The following is an 18,249-nucleotide window of genomic DNA, read 5'->3' on the forward strand; positions in this document are numbered from 1 at the left end:
ACCACAGGGTGCCAACCGGACGCTAATTGCTTTCTTTTGGTGGGGTTCCAGACAGCTCCTCAGAAGGAAGGAGCGCACATTCCTGGCACCAATTGGCTAATTCAATTTACTTCAACGGCATTAGCCTCTGTCAGAATATTCATGAGCAGGGGAATGAGGACCCGCGGCACAGGCAGGCGGCAGCCACTCCGGCTGGGGAAGGCGCGAGGGAGTGGAAGCGGACCGCGCGCCACGCTCGGGGGACGGTGACCGCGACGAGAGGCTCTTCTCCGCGGGCGGAGCGCAGGGGACCGCGGGAGGGCGGGGCAGGGCATCGGTGGGGTTGGCGCGCCTGCCATCGAAGCCCAACTCCTGACGACTGCGCGGAGACTTTGCGAAAGATCCGCAGGCAGAAAAGCTGTGACACTTTTGACGGAGGGGGTAGGGGGGTGGGGGGCGGGGGCAGCGCCGAGAGCGGGGACGAAGGGACCCAGCGGGACACCGGCTGCCCGGTGGGTGAAGCAGCGATGTGAGCCGGACGCCTGCCCCGGAGGAGTCTGGACCGAACGTCCGCGGAGAGTCGCCGGCCGTGCCAGGTAAAGCGGAGAGCTCGGGTGGGGGCCCGCGCGACTGTCCCCGGGCGCCCGCACCAGGCTGCGCAGGGCGCCGGAGCCCGCTCTCCCGGGAAGCCGCCCCCGGGCGCTGCGGGCGGTCCTGCCCCGCACCGAGCTCTCTCCGAGCGGGTCGGAGTTAGACTTCCTCGGACTTTGAGGGGAAGGGGACGCGAAAGAGCTGCCTGGGCTGGGGAGCTTCTCTCTGAAAGCTGGAGCGCAGCAGGGCAGGCTGAGGACGCGGCGCGCTGGCAGCCGGGGCTGCGCGCCCGGGTGGTGGGGACCGGAGACCCAGGAGCGCGGCTCGCGGGAGCGCTTGGCCCAGGCTTTGCCCTCGCTTGCCCCGGGGGCGGCTGCGCCTCCCTCCAGCAGCCGGTGGGAGAGGGCTGGCCGCGTCCCCCGCTCGAGGATGCGCGCCGTGAAGGGGGACCAGAGACCAAGGCTCCGGGGAGGCTCAGGCGCCTGCGGGGCCGGGGCCGGGGCCGGTCCCAGTCCCCGCCTCGCGCGGCGCCAGTGCCCGAGTTCGTCCGTGGGAGGAGAATGTGGTGGTGACTCGCGTCCCTGCCACCTGCCGGACATCGCCAACTCTCCGGATTTCCTGTCTCCGGGCCCTGACACTCCCAGGGAAAGCTCTGAATTGCGCGCGGTTGTTTGGGTTTTGCTCCTGGTAGTTACTGTGGAAGGAGAGCCGGAGATGAGGGGTTGGCGAGGGGGTCAGATAGGGTGAAAGTTGCGGATTTGCAGAGGAAACACTATCGCGGAGTCCCAACGTGCCCTCAGCAACGGGAGAGGCTAGGCTGGACTTCGGATGAAGGAGAAGCCTCTGCCTGACTATCCACCCCGGGGGTGGGGATGGAGGCTGGAACCTGGAGGGCAGCCCGGAGGCAGCGCCAGAGCCTTCCCCACCACCACCCTCCCCTGCTAAAACCAGGCAGAAAGTAAGAGCGCTGGCGGCAGAGCACTAAGGGATTGGTCGCCTAGTGGGTTCGGAGTTTACTGTGCCATTATTATTACTATTATTAATGCCGTCGTTATTGGTACGAATGCCAGGAAGGATTTTGTCTTCTGATTGTTACATGTCGCCTGGAAACTGAGTCTGCCTTTCCTCAAATAAATTATCCCTTGACCCCTCTGGTCTCTGATGCTCCTCTCCATCAAAGAAAATTACCCCTCAGAGCTGTGCGGTGTCAGGGACCCCGCAAAGGAACTGGATCTACCTTAGAACAAAAAGTCACAACTTCACAATGTGCTTGCACCAACACTATAGATGAGTGTTGTATTTCTATGGCTCACCCTCCTCAGCCTCTTCTGGCTCCAGAATGGTGGGGGCATTGCCAGTGTTGAAGCCATACCTGACTGCGCTTTTTCCTTTCAAGTATTTCTACGATCTGGAAATTAATTTTTCTCTTAGTGTAACCCTCGTTGTCCCACAGGGCATGTTACCTGGCAGGGGCACACTCAGGTTCTCAACACCGGAGGAAGCCACAGGGGCATCTGCAGTCGCCTCCTCTTGGCTTGGCCCCTGGTCAGAGCTGCTCCAGGGCACAGGCTTGGCCAGCTGATGACGCAGAAAACAGGGCAAGACTGTGGGAGAACAGCATGTCAGAGTTAAGCCAAGTGCAGGAGATGAGGTCAAGCCTCCTCGCTGGCCACATCCCTTCCTGCCAGAGAAAAAAGAGAGACAAACGAGGCAAATGGGAAGTATTATAAATTGGAACCAAGCTCTCAGAGTCTACTTAGGCTGTTGTCCACTGACTTTGGTATGACCTTTCCTTGCCAGCGCTTCTGATTTTCCCTATTGCCAATGCATGAGTAGCCATGCCTTTCTAATAGGACAGTTGTGGTGAGATGATCTAATTTTGTTTCCCAAAATGCTTTGAGCATCCTGGGAAAGGACAGTCTCTAAAATACGCTGGTTTTACTGTTATGTGAAAAGTTTGCCACACTGCAGGTTACAGAGATTCATTTTTAGCATGTGTGCCATGTGGCAGTGTGGAATTAAAATGGAAAAGGAAAGTACAAACATAAAAATGACTTAGCATTCTTGACATTTTTGTGCATACTTGTAGAAAAATTATCTTTCATATGGGGAGAGTTGCCTGGGAATTTAATCAGTGTTTACACTACTGAGACGCCCCCTTCTACCTTTCGCCCCTGTAAAATTTTATGACCCAGTTCTCACAGAAGAGGCAATGGGAATGTAGTAAGTGCTGGGGGCTGAGGGGCAGGACGGAAGGGTTGTTAGGGGAACCATCACATAGAGTTTGGAGAATGGAATGGGAAGAAAGATGCCATCATCCTTGCAGAGCAGGGAAACATTCTTCTGGGGGAAAAAAAAAAAACCAGTTGAGCAGTATAGGGCAACAGACCCAACACTGGCTGTTGTCTGCTCTCAGATGCAGGATGGGAACTCCATCAGATGGTCCAAAGAAGACTAACCAAGGTGTCCTGCCCTCCTCCCTTTGGTAAAGGTAACTGCCTTCCTCTTATCTTTGGATTGCTGTTAACTTCTCCATCCCTGTCTGCACAGTGCAGTAGTTTCCCCTTGCCATTTCAAAGAGATTCAGATGTACTCTCTCAGCCCCTTATATATTTCTAAATATGCCCCAAGTTCTGAAGCCTCTCAGAGATGTGCAGCTGTTGGCAAATTTAAGTAAAAAGTTGGAAGTAATCAAGAGAGCCACTGAAAAGTGGGTACAGTTTTCCCCTGGTGGAGAAGTTATTGAATGCCTTTTGAGCTAGAGAATTACCCGTGTAGAAAGCAGGAAGGGTTTCCTTGACTTCCCTCTACTCATAAACCAGTAGTTGTATTTTTCTTTCCCTCATAGTAGTGAGCACTGTTTGGTGAAGCATTTTTTACAGTTTCGGACTTAAAATGGAGGTTTTGCCTGGTGGTGTTCTATGGAGAGAGGAAAAATGTAAAGAGATACGGAAGGAAGAGCTGCAGTGGCCAGAACATAAATCAGCCAGAATATATGGGAGGGTGATGAGAATAGGTCTTTTCACCCTAAAAAAAATGTCCACTTTGGAAGAAAAAGAAGTCTGATTATTGGCATCCAAGGCTGAAACCAAGGCAGCTGATGCCGAGAGGAGCCAAAGGGCAGTTCTTCTTAGTTTAGAAACAGCAAGACAGCCTCTGCCAAAGATTGCTGTAAACACGGAATAAAGATTTCATTGTGGGCTGGTGTGACTAGAATAATTAGACAGTTAATTGTTCATTCTGATCTGGTGGTGTTGTAATCAGTAGTGCAGAGAAGCAAAAATAAGAGCAAGGGAGAAATAGAAAAGTAACAGATCACTTTTATCTTCACTCGTTTCACTCTGATGGTACTTGGGAAAATCCTGATTCGTTTAAAAAAAAAAAAGCATATTCATATCCCCAGAACACAGAAAATGCTGGTGATCTGAGTTCCATTGCTGCCGTTTCTCCTCCTCCAAGTTCTACTCTGGCTGTGGACAAAATTTCTCATCTCTTAAAATCAGCCTAAGAAACTACAGAAGTAACGAATGCCTGGGGTAACTCCAGTATTAATTCATAGATTTGTAGATGCAAACCTTAGTGTCAGCTCAGTCAAAATCTGTGCAAATAGCCCCAGATTTTTCTGCTTCTCCAACACTGTTTTCACAGACATATAAGGTTTAAGAAGTAAGTATTCCATTTTTTGACATTTCATTATATTCTATTGTGAAACAAATTGCCCAGTGATTAATCTTTCACATTTAATGGAAGAAATAGCCTCCTCTGTATTTTCATACTAATTTAGAGACAAAAGAAACCATATTTTAAGTGATAAGGGTGATTCTAAGCAGCTGAGCATCTACAGTTATTACAGGTAGGAGACTGTGGCTTATTGTTATTTACTAAAAGATGGAACTGTCATAAATCCCTTCTGAAATGACTTCTGCAATGAAACAATGAGTAAGGGACTCCCAGAGGGTATTAAGCACTTGGTGTCTGCGGTAGGGGAAAGGAAGAACCATGTATTCATTAGGTTCAAACCCTCCTTGAATCCCAATATTGACACAAACTATGGAGCAAAGTTCTCATTATTTGAATTTTAAAAAGAAGCATTTTTAGTGTCAATGTTAAGTATAATTGTTCTGGGAATAAAAGCACTACGATATTAAGAAAGCATAATAAATTACATAAGGTCATAAAGTCTCATAAAGAGAAACACTTAGTTTCTCCAAGATACTCATTTTGTCTCAATTTGTTTAAGAGGTAGAACACTGCCCTTACTAACCTCTAACTTCTTTTACCCATCATGAATCAAAAGGGACTGCAAAGGAAGAATACTGACTAAAGTGTTAAAAAGCATAAGTGGTATAAAATTATGGAACTATCTAGCTTTCGGAAGACAAAATTCTACTTTACTGAAATGCACTGTCTATAGCAATTAAAAATATAAAATCATATTGCCACATTAAATTATGGAAACAACCCATTTTAAAGAGAAATTTAGCCTTTTCTCATTTAATTGCTATTCATAGTTTGCTAAATAGTTTTTCAGAATAATCTGCCAATCTCCTGCTAACCAGGACTGTCTAGTTAAGAACATTCCTAATTACATATGGATTAACTTAATTTTAGAACCCTAAGAATATTCAAGTCAAAGCATTACTCAAGTGCAATGCAAAACAGAAATGGTCCAATTCCCCTAAAGGTATGTGTAATTTTTTTATAAGTTTAAGGAATCATAAAAGAGAGAACATTTGGTATGGGAATACATCAATGAATACCTACAATAAAAGAGTAAGGGAAGCCATAAACCGTTAGATCTTTTAAATATATGCAGAGTAAAGTAATAACGATACCACTGCTCATTTCTTCTTCCAAAGCAGTAAGGGCTGGTCATATAAAACGTCATGCAGAGTACAAATGACAAACGTGCACAGGCATTTCCTGAAATGGGGGTGTTTTCGCTATCTGTAAGAATGTTTGATAATCTAATCAGGAGTTTAGAATTTATTTGGACTAATCCCATAGCCACGTCAAGAGATGTTTCTTGTATGGAAGAGATGTTTCTCATAGTCGCAGAGCTCCTAGCTGGAGTCTTACACATAGCAGATTCTCAATAATATATGTTGGTCTCATTTTTACAAGAAAAATAAAATGGAACTAATGGAATTTCCAAGGTGGATGAATCTATAATAGTCAAATACTTGAACTGACTTTGTTACTTCAAATTCTTTTCCCTAAACTGGCAAGATACACCTGTGATTAATAGTCATAATTACTGGCAATTTTCTGGTGTGGGTATGAGGGAGGAAGGAAAAGAGGAAAATCTTTAAAGGCTTTCCTTTTTTTTCAAGTTTTACCTAAATATCGAATGTGTTTATGTATAGCTAAGTTGTTAAAAATGCACAGAATCTCTTCATAATAAAGATGGCACTTCCCCAAATGGGTATTATTCGCAACAAATCATCACACATATTCTACCCTTGAAGTCCTGAGTATTAGACTAATTGTGGCTGCATATTCTCTGCAACTAAGTAAAGAGTAATTAACAAAATAATAATTTCATTCCACGGCAATGGCTACCTCTGGTTGTCACAGAAGCTCGCTTGACATATGGCCAAATGGTCAAGCCCAACCACGCAACTGCAGCACTGTCCAACATCCTGTGGGAGGAGAGAAACCTATAGTGAAATGACATGTGGCCAATACACTGACACTTTTCTGCTCCTGCACCTGATTTATAACTAAAATAAGCTATGTTAACCTTCCTACCAAAATGAAAAGCAGATGCCCATATGAACTGAAATGTCTATAGGTAAAGCATCAGCCTGGTTTTTTCTTTTTTTCTTTTAGGTCTGACCTTAGTTGAATGAACAAGGTGGTCTTAGTGTTTTCCTAGAGAACAGTACCTAGTGTAATATGTTGGCATAATTGGGAGCCAATAGTCAAGAGAGAACCAGGCTAGAATTAGCATGAAGATTCAATTACCCCTTGTTCCCAGAGGCACTTGTTTACCAGGATTGGAGCTAAGGTTATGGTCAAAATAGCACAGGAAGATGTGCAGTGCAGCTTGCTTGTTCTCTAGCCGATATCTCTGGAGGGAACCAAACTTTGGTTTCCACTTTCCACCAATAAGTTAAAAGAGAATTTATTAGATAGTAGGTGGTATAAATTGCTGGATACACATTTTAAGTGTGCATAAGTATTTTAGATGTATTTATAAAAATTTGTGGTTAAAGCTACTGTATACATAATATTTTCCTGAAGGAATAATGTACATTTTATATCATATTCATTATTATTTTGTTTCATTTTGTAAAGCCAATGACTTTGAACTCCTGATCAAGTCCTAATATGGATTAATTTGCACATATTATGAATAATAAATGTATTTACCATCATTTGTTTTCAAAAACCAATAGAAGTCATTTCATTTAGCAATTTAATTAGAAGTGAGCTAAAGGGATTTCATTTAGAAGTAATTTCTAAAGGCAACTAAATACATGTTTTTTTTAATTTGAAAGATTATTAGCACTCTGATAAGAGTATCAAAACAGATGGAAGTGAACACTCAATCTTTGCATCTACAATCTTTTTCCAAATATTCTGGGTAGACATGAAGAATGGGTGTATCACCTACTTATCACCTATTAAGGTTGGGGGAGAAACCAACTGAACATTACAGCCATCTCTGTGCCCACCCATCCACAGACCCAAAGGTTCACTTATCTTCTTTTTCTAATGCAAGAAACAATACAAGTTCCAATATGCCTTTTTCAAACCCCTTGATTCCCTACATCCTAGGCCTCATCTGAAGTATGAATTTGCAAAGGCACCATCACCATATCACTGAAAGAAGCCACACTTGAGAGCATGTGTCTTGTAAGCTTTTTTGGACATTAAATAAGACTAAATCTGTGCCATACTTTGCACAAACTGGCAAGAAATCCCAAGGATGCTCCTCTTGTAAATAACTATTACATAAGATCTTTTGTTATCAATCACACTACAAATTATATTTAAAGCAAACAGTGTCTAGCAATCAAAGTATGTCTTCATTAACATTATAGTTGTAAAGTGTTATGGTTGTTTCTACCTTTATCCTTAAGCCTATGTTCTCATCTCAATAATACTGGGAAAATTTATTGCAGCCTAAAAGTACGAAGCATGCTCATATTTGGAAATAAAATCCTTGAGTAGTCACTAAAAAATTAATCCATTTGGCAGTTCTGCACCTCAGTGGAATACTTCAGGCAGCTAAGCACAGAGGCTATCATCCAGTTCATAGGGCTGGTGGACATTCGGAGATCAAATTACTGAGGCTTGCTTCTTTAAACACAGGAAAACAACAGATTTCTTCATAATACAGAAATGCTGTCCATGTCTTTGGATACATCTATATAGTTTGCTTGTGTCAATTAAAATGTGTTGCATTCAGAGAGAAAGCAGAAAGCGCAATAAAAATGAATAACCACTATTTATTTAAGTCCTTTCCCCTGGGCCAGACACCGTGCTGAGTGCTTCACGTGCACGGCCTCATTAATCTTCTTTGGGAAGTCAGTATTGTTATCATATTCATTTTGCAGATGCAGAACCTGAGGCAAAAGGCTAAGTAGTCACCCAGGGCAGATTTCGAACCCAGGACTCTCTGGCTCCCAAGTCTGGAGTTCTAATCATGCAATTACACTGCCTCCCCTACATCAGGGTTTCTTAACCTTGGTACTAATTACATTTGAGGCCAGATAATTCTTAATTCTTTATTGGAAGAGTGAGAAGGAGTGGTCCTGTGTGTGTAGGACACTTAGCAGCATCCCTGGTCTCTACCCACTAGATGCCAGTAACATCCTCTCAGCTGTGAACACCAAAAATGTCTCCAGGTGTTGTCCAGGTCCCTGGGGAGCAAAATTACCCCAGCTGGACAACCACTGGCACAGAGCAAAATTCAACCTCCATGTATTGTTCATGTTGCACACATTTTCAACCTAAGGTTAGGTCATTCATTTTTCAAATAATAATATAGATAAGTCTCATGGTTATGTTAGCTACATTAGAGATTTTTTTTAACACTTTTTTTCCTTGTTTTTTTTTGGTGGGGGAGAAGGGAGGCAATTAGGTTTGTTTGTTTGTTTGTTTGTTTATTATTTATTTTAATGGAGGTACTAGGGATTGAACTCAGGACTTCATGCATACTAAGCATGCGCTCTACTACTGAGCTTTACCCTCCCCATAGAGATAATTTGTAAAAAGAAAACAGAAACAAAAACAAAAAAACAAAAAATGATGAGACAAAACTTTGGGAGAAAAAATTACTACGTCAACATGAATTTATTAATATCAATTCTGCTCCTACTAAACTCGTTTCCTTTGGGGCCCAAATGGTGTGATCAAGAGATCCCTGTGATTATATTTTTGTATCAACAAAGATCAGTATAATGGTTGAGGAAGTTTTAAGCCATAGCACCTCAAGATGCCAAATAACAGGATTGTCCACAAGACTCCAGGTTCCAACAGAACAGGCATGGCAACCCTTTTGCTCATCTTCATATCCCCTCATGCCTAGCATGTAGTCAGTATTCAATAAATACGTCTTTACTAAATGAATGAAATATGGTTAACCTAGTGTAGGTTTTGGATGCTCTACCGTAGGCCTCTGGACTTGATATGGATTACATTTTTCTTTAATCAGTGGCACTGATGTGCACATGATAATATGCGATCATATCTATAAATTTAATGAAACCAAAGGGATAGAGAAAACATTACATGAAGAAATATGATCAAAAAGGCTGATAGAATGGACCAGATCTAATAAGATGAAATTTATTGTTAACAATGCCAGTGAGGAAAATAAACCGTGTGCAGACTGAGCGGCAAGCCCAAGGCCTGTCACAGCCAGGGCAAAGCGGGGCTGCGACTCAACCCCAAGGCCTGTCACAACCAGGGCAAAGCGGGGCTGGGACTCAACCCCAGGCCCTTGTTACCCACTTTTTCCAGGGATGAGTCGGTCCTACCTTTGCTTTGTCTTGGTCAGGGGGCACCTGACATGTCCTGTTCTGTTCCACTCATCATACTCTACCCAAGCTGTATCTGTAGGAAACAGCCAGTGGCCTGAAGGAACCTAAAAACATGCCTTTCAGATGAATGGCTGAAGGGCTTTAAAATGGCCGACCTGACATAAAAAAGACCCCAAGGGGCCATAATAGTCACCTTCAAGTATCTGGAATATCTTCATGTGAAACAGAAAATAAATGTATCCCACATTGCCATGGAGAAGAAAATGAGGGCCCCTGAATGGAAACCACAGAGAAGCAAATGTTATGCCAGCATAATGATGAGCTTCCAGCGTAAGACGAATTGTCCTACCTGAGCTCCCCTGGAAAGCAGTGAGGAGGGCTCAGTCATCAGAGGGGAGCATGACGATGACTAGCCTACGGGAATTTGAGCCCAAACAGGTGGGAGAGTGTACCAGACGTTCTCCAGGATTCTTTCCAGCCCTCAGTGTGTATGAATTCCTTCTCATAGGCTCTTATTGACCTTGTAAATTACTCTATATAATTCTGCTAATAAAAGAAAGATCTATATTTTCTCTAATCCATATATTCAGAGTCATTGGAGTAACTAAAATAGAATATGCAGGAGAGAGAACCTTACCACATGCCATATGGAATAAGGGTGATTTCCTGTGTGCCAAGCACTGTGTAAAGCAGTCACCAGCATTAGCTCATCTTTTCCTCACAAGAACCCCATGAACTAGTATCTGGTATCACCGTCACTGGATAACTGAGGAAACCGAATCACAGAGGAGTGAAATTGTCCCGGCTCACATAGCTAGTAATTCTAGCCTTACTTAACTTGCACCTGAGTCAGTCCAAAGTTACAAAGTCAGTTTTATAACTATTGAAGCACACCACCCCACCCTTTCAGCAGGAGTACACTTTTCTGTTTGAAATGTTGACAATTTCTAGAGCTGGAGACATAATATGGCTATTTAAATGTAAATACCTAAAACACCTTCCAAAGATTAAAATACATCATTTTAAAGTTTGTTGTTTTTTTATTCTCCATGATGTTGCTCCCTTCAAATAATGCAAATTGCAATAAGTTGACTTTAAGTAAATAAGCAAAATAGGGTTTTGTGGGGAGTCGGGGAGGGTTTAGATGTCTTTAGAAGAAAGACTGATATTGGAATTTCAAGACATTATTCTGTAAATTAGAGAATTAGAACCCAGGCCTCCAGGCTGGAAGTACTAATATGAGAACAGGACTGTGAATTTCCACAAATTTAGGAAATTCTAATGGTCAAGTTTTATTAGACAATTGATATCATTAGAGATTGTGCTCTCTTCTGATCACGATTATCTTGTTGGATGATCTTCTGTCTTACAGTTATCTTACTGAATATTTCATAAAACCAAACTGGTTTTAAAATTACTTTCTCTGCTTTTATTATTTCAGTGCCAAAATGATGCTGATAGCTTCTAAAACAGCCTAGCAGAGATTCAGCTCATTTGTAACTCAGATTTAATTGACGATAACTTCAACTTTGCAAATTAAGTCTGGTGACTTCCTCTTCTTGGGCGGTACTGCTTCATGCCCACCATTCTAGACAACAGTCAGTTAAAGACTTAAGACACTCTGCAGCATTTGCTTTCTAAACTTACTGCTACTCTGGTGCTTACATGCACTTCAGCACTTACTGAAGTCCATAATTCCATATTTATCATTCTTACAAAGAATCAGTGCAGCTGTAAGAGGGGGTCCAGGCACTTATCATAGGACTTAAAACGGTATCTTACGCAGCTCTCTTTGGGGCGGCTGTTTTGCCAAAAGGCAGGAGGCTTCGCCGAGCCCAGTGGCTTGCAGTACCAAGAAAAGCCTGTTCTTCATCCGTGGGTGATGGGGGTCATCTGCCGACAATGAGATCGTCTTGTGCTTCATGTTCACAGCCCACCGAGGCTCACGTCTAAAATAACTGTGCTGAGCCTCTGATCATAACATATCCTCACCAGGGCGTCATTCCACAGTGTCAAACTGTGGCTTGAAGAACGTTTATATGACTTTGTGAAGTGGAATGAAGTTGTTTTATTCACAAATTTCCCCCTCGGTTTTTACACTATTCCATAGGGGGAAACCATTATAAAGAGTGTTCTCAATATAGTTCATGCTGGAAAAAATTCTAAATCAAGGACCAAGACGTCTCCTAAATGAACATGAGTCATGGGAAACATCTCTACAACTCAAAGAAGTACGGAACATAGAGCGTGAAACCCTGAAAGCACCCCTTCAATCACATGTGAGCTACCCAGAATGGAGGATCTGATAGGTTATTCAGGAGATTTAGACAGAATAAATTAAGCACTGACCTGCAAAAGAGACATCTTACAAGCTCTGAAGAATGTACCAGGCAAATGCTGCTCCCAGTATCTGATCCCGGACTTCAAGCTCCTTGAGTCAGCGTGTGTCAAAAGCCACGTGGCATCTATCTCTAGCCTCATTCATAGTTCTGAGAAGCGCAGCTAGTCTTAAGCCATGGCACCTTTGGACATCACTGGCTAAGGGATCTGAGTAGCTGGGGCAGGAATAAATGATGCACGGAGGAGAAAAAGAGTGGCCACTAAGGCTTGGCCTTATGTGACATAGGGCAGAGAGGAAATGCATCGTTATTAGGAGTTCATTTCCTTAGGATAGGCAGCCTTCAAGTTACAGAGACGTTACCTTCCCTTCCCCATCCTAATGCCACCATTGTTAATGTCCTATAGAAGACACCAAAGATAACTCTCACATCTTTAAGACAAAAGGAGACCTTTCATACATTCGGTGCTATGTAAAAGAAGTATTTAAGCTAAATTGGAGGCATCAAAAATAAGTAACTGCATTGAAAAGTCATAGCCATACTGAACAATAAACAATTTATGGAAGGAGCCCAGAAAAAAATTGTTTTTTAAAAAATTGAAAAGCATAGCTTCTGACAAGTATTCTTTATTTATGAGTATAAGTAGAATTTGTCAAGGAACATAAAAATACTAAAATAAAATGCAAGTCTGACATATACATTTCTCTTTGAGGCTTGGCACAAAAGGGGAATCTAAGTAGATATGAGGCTAATTGCAGAGTTTAATTCAATGATCATTATCTACACTAATTGAGAGAACAGAAGAGGTCGGGATGATGTGAAATCCTAAACGATTCCAAATCATTTATAGTTGACGAGGGCTGTGTTTTTGGCCTTTGACTTGAATACAGGAAAGTCCGGGGGTCTAGCAATTCAGTTTTTAAAAAGGTAGGAAACTTATAAGTGAAGTCTAGATGCCCAAGCTTCGAAACTTCTCTTGTTCCCCCCCTCTTCTCAGCTCACTCCCCTCTACTTGTCCTGGGGTGCTTGTGGGCCCTACTCACCAGACCAGCACTGGGCTTTCTGCTAAGTATGTAGATCACCTGATGGTTCACTGATCGTATACTTGCTCTTGCTTCCTGTTCCCTAAGAGCGCTCATGATTTTAAAAATATGAGGCTCAGAGGGCAAGAAATAGGAACTGGTGCTGAGAGAGTTAACCTAGGAAGTGTTTGCCCCAGGGACACAACCCCAGGTCTGACAGACCCCAGACTGTTTACTGTCATCAAAAACACCAAAACAAAAACACCATCTCAGACATCTCTCTGGTTCCAAGGCAAGCTGGAATACAAATTGTTTCAAAAGGATTCTGCACATGCAAAGTGAATAGCTGTCAACAAAGCTATAATTAAGGAATGAGATGCTGTCAATAAATCTGAAGAAATGATCTTTCTTGGAGCAGCCACATCATGTCTTATCACTTCTCTAGCCTCTCCTCCAGGGCCTGCCTCCAGGATAATCTGGAGTCTTCTCAGCATCATTTAGGGGGGGGAACTCCTTGTGTAGCTTTTTAGAGACTTTGAGAAATTCCAGAGACCATGCCTTTCTTCCTTTTCAGATGGACATGTTGCTAATGTTTTCTTAAAATTCATGGTGGTTTTTTGGCCAATTATTATCAATGGTCCTCCCTCCAGTGTTCCACGCATTTAAAGAACCCAATATCGTTTCATTAGTTGATGACTCTAGCAATAAAAGTACCTTCTGGGTGAAGAGAGCCTCGCCTTTGCAAATTAATTTCACATGTGCTAGTTCATGTTTGGGCACCATCTGCCAACAACCCTTCTCTTGGCTACAACTGATTTCATATTATTTCTTTGGTCCCCTGGAATATTTTAAGTCTCAACAAACATTTTTAAATGAAAGTAGAGACTTTCCATGCCAAAGAAGTCACTTTGCTTAATTTTCCACTGTTAGGGATTGTTTCTGCCACAGCCTTGCTCACATCACCCCCACTTCTTAAGGAAACTGTATTTCTTTGGAATGATCTCTGATCCTTTTTCCCAAAAGATGATTCAAAACTTATCTTGCTGAATGGGAGGAGACTACAATTAGCCATAGGTTTCTCTGCCGCACCCCAAGGCTCTGTTTTCTCCCCTGCACTAAATTCCATTTCTGCACCATGTTTGATGCTTGTTTCACCAATGATGGTGTTTGTCTCAGGTATATATTTTCTCTCCCCGAACTGAGTCACAGCTCCTTCAAAGCAGACACGTGGTGTCTTCCTTTCCCCACTCTGAATGGTGGGGACTGGTCGACACCAAAGGCCTGGGGCTTTATGACACCCCTGAAACATTCTGCTGGGGCCAGCTCAGTGCTGGGAATATTCTAAGCACACCCTCCCTCAGCTCACTGCCTGACTGACGCAGCCACAGGAAAAGGAGAACTCCAGATGGTTGCTGCCATTTCAGGAAAGGAAGAGCCACGAAGGAACAAGCCGAGGGGCACAAGAGCACAACTAGCGCTAGGAGGAGAGAGGGGGAAGTCAGGAAGGGTGCTGGGAAGGGGCAGTGAAGCAGCACTGTGTGAGAGTGGGAAAGTTTTCAGCTTTTTAAAAATACAGATGAATAATTACATTCTGTGTTTACTCTTTGGAATCTAGGTATAGCCTTGTGATAAGTTGGTGAAAGAAGATTTATTTTTAAACTGCATGTGGGCTGCAAGGTTGAAAACTGCAGGGGTTGAAATGTGGGCTCTTGAGGAGTGGCTGGGACAAACAACAGAATTACCAGAACAACTAACCATGTCTCCATCTCTGAATTCCAGGCACCAGGTGGCATCCTGGCAAATCTGTTCTCTGTGCCCTACCAGCTAAAAAATCTTCTGTTTGACTTTCACCATCTGCTTTCTTCTAGCAAATCTAACCCAAATCCAAAATGAGCAGGTGGATTTAGGTGCTGGAGATTGGCACTTTCTGGAGAAAACTGGAGAAATTCATTACCATTAGCAGTTTTAAATACGCATTTATAACTTGAACCTCAAGCTGTCATTCTCTGAATATGTCTTCCCAGGATGAGGTGTACGAATATGAGACTTCCAGAAAATAGGCTAATTTAGAAGGAATTTGAGTTCTTAATGAGTGTTTCCTACAGATTCCATAATGACTCCGTTCTGTTTTTGCCATGTAAAGAAGTATGCCCTTTTCACTGTTGTTAGCATGCACTTTTTAGAGTCACTCCTACACAGTACAGTGACGATTATTTTTCCATGAATATCTACAGATTCAGCACCTACAGGTTCTGCACTGAGAATCAGAACATGTTCATTCAAGCCGTGTCTCTGTAGACCAAGACTAAAATCCAGATACAGCAACATCCCGAATAAGGCCAAAGTGCTGTATGAACTCCTGACTTTCCACGGGCATGTGATAGAAGACAGGACAATATCAAAATTGAGGGTTTTGATCAACCTCACATTGCGGCTTGCCACAGTGTAGTTTGGTTTGTATCTTCACAAATGAACATGAACTGAAGATTTAAATGGAAGACTAGAGAATCAGGGAAAAGTTATGTATTAGTCTGCTCGGGCTGCCACAACAAAACAGCACAGGCTGGGTGGTGAAAACGGAAGTCCAAGATCAGGGTGCCAGCGATCTCTTCGGGGGGGGGGGGGGCTGCGGGGGGGGAGGGTAGAGAAGGGAGGGGAGAGAGAGAGAGAGAGAGAGAGAGATCTGGTGTTTTTTCTTATAAGGACACTAATCCTATCGGATCAGGGCTCCACCCTTATGACCTCATTTAACCTAATTACCTCCTTACTCCCAATAGCCACATTGGCCAGTTAGGGCTTCAACATATGAATCTGAGGCAGCCATATACATGCAGTCCATAAAAATGGCATTTCAACCAGTAAAGCTTATTCAGGTACTTGTCACATTTAGACTGACTCAAGCATTAAGGAATCCCTGAATGCTGTTTGAACCCACTGAGTTTAAGTGACATTCCCAGTGGTCACACAGCAGTTGACTAACCTGAGACTAGCCTCCAAGACCCTGTACTGTTGTTCTTGCCAGTACCAAAGAGTGCTCCCCCTGCCCCTCCCCCTGCCAAAGTGCCTCTGTACTGCTTAGGTGGCCACTGAATTTCACGTTGTTTAGCAAAGTCTATTGCCGTCAAGTCTTAAAAGATACCCAACAAAACCAGGTTTTTCTCCCTGCTGTATTGCTTTATGGTCTATCCCTTGTCACTTTTGTTTAAATTTCTAGCTTAAAAATATTGGTGTTCTCCACGCCTCCATCCTCTTCTAGCAGGACACTTAACTTTCTAACAAGACTGTACTCCCTTCAATAATCCCCTTGGTTCTAGGACTGAACTACCAGGGATCTCAAGCTGGCATGCTAAGGTAGTGATACAGATGGAGGGTGACTCCAAGCAGGATTCCTTCCTCAATCAAAAGGAACCATAAGTGGGTGACTGAAGCTTGTTATGCAGTAGAAAGAGAAAGGGTGCAGTGTGAGGGGACAAGACCACTGCTGTAAGAGCTGCTGTAATAAAAACACCAAATGTCAGTGGTTTAACACAGTGATAGTCTATTTCTTGCTCACATCACAGTTCAATTTCATGTCAGCTGCACCTTCTGACCACTTTTTCCCCAAGCAGTGACTCATTCAGGCTGTTTTCATCTTGTGGCTACACCTCAACTCAGGGCAGAAATCTTTGCCCAGAGTCAGCAGAGGAGCAAAGAGAAAGTGTGGAGGATCTTTCAGAATGTTTTATAGTCAGTAATGAAAATAGAGATGTCATTTCCAACTGCCTCTCTCTGACCGGAACCCTGCCACATGACCCCGAGCGAACAGCAAGGGAGACTGGGAACTGCACTCTTCCTGGCTGCTCAGGAAGAGGAAATGGGGCTCATTAGCATCTGCTGGCTCTCTCACACAGCTCACAATCCTCTCTTCACTACAAAGAAGCATTCTGGTACTTAGGTGAACTCACCTTATTTCATGGCATCCAGGAGGGGAAATAGAGGTGGGAGAACAGGAAATAGCTGTCAGTAATTTCACTCTAACTATAACATGAAATGCAAACTCCTTAACAAATCTCAGAAGACATAACATAGCAATATTGTCTTATTAGGTGCTCTGTCTCAAGAATCAGACACTCTGGGTACAGCTGATGCTGCTGGTCCCAGGATCACACACTGAGAACCACTGACTGTAACTCACCCCACATTCTGTGGATGAGGGTGTCCCTCTCCTCACTTGATGATAAGCTCCTGCAGCACTGATTGGAGGTTTAGCCGACAGATGTTGCAATCCGGTTGCTTTAAAAATCACTGTTCCTGATTCTCCCTAAGCAAGTCACTTAAATGCCTGGAAAAGTTACTTCATCTCTCTGGGCAGGTTCACTCATTTGAAAACTTAAAGTAATAATGCTGAACCTCAAAGGAATTATATTTGATTATCTATACAAAGCATTTGCATCTTCCCTAACACATAGGAACCACACAATAAATGCTAACTGCAAATATTATCAGAAGAAGATGGAAACTGCATGTAGTTTGGCTCTATATGGTCTTTAGTCAACAAAAATAACTGCACAATTGAATTTTTAAAAGATGATTTTTTTAAAGGTGGTATAAGGTAGTTTAAAAAGAATCAGGTTTAGAATGCCTAAATCTATGTATGAGCTGTGTGACTTTGATCAAGTAACTTGATGTCTTTCTTTAAAATATATTCCTATCCCCTATGTCACAAGATTGAGGTCATGACCACCTACGTCATGAGATAACATGTAGAAGCTGCCAGCACAGTTCCTGTAACATAGTAGGTACTCAATGCCTTTTGAGTAGCAGTTACCAAGTTCTTCTCAAAATGGTTCTACAGTGGGAGATAATGTTTCAAACTATGCAAGTGAGAAAAAGCCATCTTAGAAAGACATTTTTGAGAGAATTAAATGATTATAGTTTCAAGCAGATGCTTATTAGGGTGATTTTTTTGATCTCTGACCTTTATCATATCCCCTCCAATCCCATCTGAAAACAGCCTCTCAATGCTTTTATTCAAATGATAATCACTGTGCAAAAACTCAATGTCTCTTCATTCAGGAACTTACAGTACCCGTCTTAATAAACCACAATGAACTGAACACATGAAGAATAACTGGATAAGCAGGCCTCTCTCCAGCTGTCATGTCTGTTTGTGACAGCAACTGGTATTTCATTGTAAAAGATGCTAATTTCAATCTAAGCTGCAGCAGTGTTGAGAGGAGCATAAAAGGAATTCTTGATTATCTATGTCACTAACTGTGGTCCCTGGGGATACGCTTGGAAACTTCAGGTCACATATGGCGAGAGTGCTATGATAAAATATGCATC

General features: G+C 42.9%; 1 protein-coding gene across 1 annotated transcript in view; it reads left to right on the plus strand.

Moving 5' to 3' along the window:
* The first annotated feature begins 459 nt into the window (after nucleotides 1-459).
* Nucleotides 460-18,249, plus strand: part of CDH20 (cadherin 20) — a 179,161-nt gene continuing 161,371 nt past the window's right edge. The window contains exon 1 of the mRNA XM_032470507.1: nucleotides 460-575. The gene's annotated coding sequence lies outside the window, so the exon portion shown is untranslated. The remainder of the gene's footprint in view (nucleotides 576-18,249) is intronic.

Source organism: Camelus ferus, chromosome 30 (genome assembly GCF_009834535.1).
Source record: "Camelus ferus isolate YT-003-E chromosome 30, BCGSAC_Cfer_1.0, whole genome shotgun sequence".
NCBI lineage: Eukaryota > Metazoa > Chordata > Mammalia > Artiodactyla > Camelidae > Camelus > Camelus ferus.